Here is a 4516-nt window from a genome sequence, read left to right on the forward strand (position 1 = left end):
AAAAGAATGATCATGCTTTTGTAATTACAGAATCTAATTGGTATCTGGTATCCAATTAGTATCTGACTGGCGTGTTGCAGTCCATGGGTCACAAAGTTTCGGACGCGACTGAGCGACTGAACTGAACTGAACTGGCATCTAAAAATGCAAGTGTATTTCCAACCAGCAGGCCTTGAGCAGCAGTAGTGGTGTGGATGTACCCCCACCAGAGGCAGACCTGCTCCCCAGAGGGTTCCTTGGGCTTCGTCCTTCTCACTTCTCATCGCTGAGCCCCTGACTGAGCAACACTATCCTGGGCAAGGAGCTGGGTCTTTAGCATCCCTCCTTCCAAATGGGCCATGTGGAGATGCTGCAACTCTGGACCTCCTGGGACTCTCACGAGGAACAAACAGGGTAACTTGGGGGCAGGATCTTTGTAACCCTCAAGTCTCCTCCTGAACCCTCAGCCTCTTGTTTGCCCCTCTGATTCAAAACCTGCCCCAACTTCCTTCCTGCCTCCAACCCCGCAACTCCCACCCCTCCACAGCTTGGGACCAGTTCTAGGTTTGAGCAGGGGAGCTGTTTGCATTTTTGGAAGCACTGTGACCTCTTCCCAACCCACATGCTTCCTTCTTCTACCATAAATGTATGTGCCACTAAGGAACTGCAGATATTTCAGACAGAAATAGTGAGATATTTGGCTAAAATCAGATTATTTTCATCTTTCCAATAGCTCTAAATTTCAATTCTTTCAAAATAACACAATAGAAAAAAGAAAGGGAGAGAAACTGAAGCTTGGGAGAAAATTTGGAACTTAAGGTCACAGTTTTTTTCCTTCTTTCAGTTCAGTTCAGTTGTGTTCTACTCTTTGCGACCCCATGGACTGCAGCACGCCAGGCTTCCCTGTTCATCACCAACTCCCGAAGCTTGCTCAAACTCATGCTTTTTCCTTCTTTAATATCTTTCTATTGGAAGATATTAAATTGGCGTTGGCCTCTGCTCTAGAATGTATGGCTGGAAGAATGGTCAAAGAAATCCACCCTTTCCCTTCTAACACTGAGGAGTCATAACATTCCATATGAATGAGTTAAATATCTGCAGTTTACTCAAGTTTTCATTTCCGATGAAAGTCAGAGCACACAGTGGGCTCTGGGGTCTGCATTTGTGTGCAGCTCTGTGCTTCCTTGTCCAAAGACAGGGGTGATAAGGGCAAGTCCACTGGCCTCGTGCACAGTGAACATGCCATTCCAAGCAGAGCCCTGGGTACCCAGGAGCCTACAGAATGCACAGGGCACTTATTCCTCCAGTCAAGGATGACTTGGGAACAGATATATTTTTAGTAAAATGTTAGAGCTTCAAAGATAGCCTGCTATATGGTTGATGTTCCATACAAATTAATACATGAATACAAATTAAAATAACAACTCAGAATTTAAAAGACCATTTTAAGGTAAATGTTAAGTTTTAAAAATACCTTAAGTCACTTTTAAGAGTTAGATGCAAAGAATTTCCTTTAAGTCACTGGAAAACTTAAAAAAATAATGATTTACTTAATTTCAGATATTACACATACATTTATAATTTTTGTCACAATAGGTCTAGTTTTCCAATGTAGTCTGTATTAACAGAAAATTTTAATAATACTGAGAGAAACTGATTAATTATTGCTTGTTCAAAAATATGACCATTGGAAAAAGAGCGTGTGGCAGCCTTCATGTTTTGGAAGCTCATAGAAAAGCTTTAAAGGGAAAACAGCTCATTTTCACAAGCCTCAATGAACAAACTAGAATAGCATTGCTTTTTTCCAGCAATTAATTTATCCTTGGGTCATGGTACAATGGTTAATTGACTTTGAACACTGAAGTTATTGTACACTAAATATCCACCATTTTTTTTTACTTCTAAATAGGCATTGATTATAAATTACTCAAAGGCAAGAAAAAGATTATAGCTCAGAAGTGATCTAATTAAAAAACCTTCCTGTAGAAAGTGATCAATAACACATGTGCCACTTTACTTACCCTGTGGACAAAAAGAAGCAAATATATAATCAATACATTAAAGTCAACAACAGTGAGCCATGTTTTTAATGTTTGTAGGACTTGTTTAAAAGCCAGTCTTGTCTCTGTGTATCTTTCTTACCTAAATACACTTTCATGATTTAAAACCTCATAGTTTTTGAGACAATGAACAACTATTTAGAGAATCTTCCCCAATATGATAAATATCCACATGACCAGAATGTTATAGAAATTTGCAAAAGGGTGGAGAAATAAAAAAAAATCCTGGTCTCTTATTCCTCCCAACTGCAACAAGGAAGTAACTTTGAAAATTATTGTACAAAATTGCCTTTGCTTTGAAGTGTACATGCCGAAGTATTTTACCTCATCTGACTTCCACATATTTTCCAATTTATTTTCCCTCATTCAATTTTCCAGTGATTTCTTGCTTCCAGTACTAATCTTAAAGTTCTATATTTAGAAAGGGTAGTACATGTAGTTGAATAAAAAAATAAATATGGGAATTCTAACCATCTCTCTACTCTACTCTCTACTCTGCAGTTTACTCAAATTTTCATTTCCGATGAAAGTCAGAAAATAAAACAGAGTTTTATGAACTCTGTTTATAAAAGAGTATGTAATTTCTGCTTTATTGACTATGCCAAAGCCTTTGACTGTGTAGATCACAATAAACTGTGGAAAATTCTTCAAGAGATGGGAACACCAGACTACCTGACCTGCCTCTTGAGAAACCTATATGCAGGGCAGGAAGCAACAGTTAGAACTGGACATGGAACAACAGACTGGTTCCAAATAGGAAAAGGAGTACATCAAGGCTGTATATTGTCAGCCTGCTTATTTAACTTCTATGCAGAGTACATCATGATAAACACTGGGTTGGAAGAAGCAACCTGGAATCAAGATTGCCGGGAGAAGTATCAATAACCTCAGGTATGTAGATGACACCACCCTTATGGCAGAAAGTGAAGAGGAACTAAAGAGCCTCTTGATGAAAGTGAAAGAGGAGAGTGAAAAAGTTGGCTTAAAGCTCAACATTCAGAAAACGAAGATCATGGCATCTGGTCCCATCACATCATGGGAAACAGATGAGGAAAGTGGAAACAGTGTCAGATTTTATTTTTGGGGGGCTCCAAAATCACTGCAGATGGTGAATTTCAGCCATGAAATAAAAGATGCTGACTCCTTGGAAGGAAAGTTATGACCAACCTAGATGGCATATTCAAAAGCAGAGACATTACTTTGCCAGCAAAGATCCGTCTAGTCAAGGCTATGGTTTTTCCAGTGGTCATGTATGGATGTGAGAGTTGGACTGTGAAGAAAACTGAGTGCTTAAGAATTGATGCTTTTGAACTGTGGTGTTGGAGAAGACTCTTGAGAGCCCCTTGGACTGCAAAGAGATACAACCAGTCCATTCTAAAGAAGATCAGTCTTGAGTGTTCATTGGAAGGACTGATGCTAAAGCTGAAACTCCGATACTTTGGCCACCTCACGCGAAGTGTTGACTCATTGGAAAAGACCCTGATGCTGGGAGGGATTGGGGGCAGGAGGAGAAGGGGACGACAGAGGATAAGATGGCTGGATGGCATCACTGACTTGATGGACATGAGTTTGACTGAACTCCGGGAGTTGGTGACAGACAAGGAGGCGTGGTGTGCTGCAGTTCATGGGGTCACAAAGAGTCGGACACGACTGAGCGACTGAACTGAACTGAATTGAACTGAATGATGTGATAGGCTTCCCTAGTGGCTTAGATGGTAAAGAATCTCCCTGCAATGCACAGACCTGGCTTTGATGCCCCGAAGAAGAGAATGGCAGCCCACTCCAGTATTCTTGCCTGAAAAATTCCATGGACAGGGGAGCCTGGCAGGTTACAGTCCATGTGGTCTAAAAGAGTGGGACACGACTAAGCGGTGAACACCTTCACTGTTTGGAATGATTGCAAATGCTATAAATAGTTGAGACTCTAGTTTCTCCAGTTTATTCTTGCTTGGGATTTTTGAAATCCAAAGATTGGACAGAAATGTAGACCTGAGATCTAGAAATGATTGAACAGACTAGGAAATTTTAATATGACTATTAACTGAAAACAATAGTAAAATAAATTCATGTAAAATGTATGCGTTTTAAAGTTCTATTTAATTTTGAATGTGTTTCAAGGGCATATTAATCAAAATGTAAACAAAACAGTTAAAAATTCTAAAAATTGTAAAATCATTGTCAAGATTACCAATTTCCTATCTAGGAAGAAATAGTAGTTATTGAGACTCCGTATTCTATCCTCTCCTTCATTTGGAGGAGCTGAGTTGATGGTTTTCAAGATCCAGATCTAGCCTATTGGTTTGTCGGGGCTACCATCAAAAAAAAAAAAAGAACCCAAACTGGTAAACAGCAAAAATGTATTTTCTCATATTAAGTAAGTAAGTGAAAATCACTCAGTTGTGTCTGACTCTTTGGACCCCCTGGACTATACAGTCCGTGGAATTCTTCAGGCCAGAATACTGGAGTGGGTAGCCTTT

The sequence above is a fragment of the Bos indicus genome, chromosome 20 (genome assembly GCF_029378745.1).
Source record: "Bos indicus isolate NIAB-ARS_2022 breed Sahiwal x Tharparkar chromosome 20, NIAB-ARS_B.indTharparkar_mat_pri_1.0, whole genome shotgun sequence".
Taxonomy (NCBI): Eukaryota; Metazoa; Chordata; class Mammalia; order Artiodactyla; family Bovidae; genus Bos; species Bos indicus.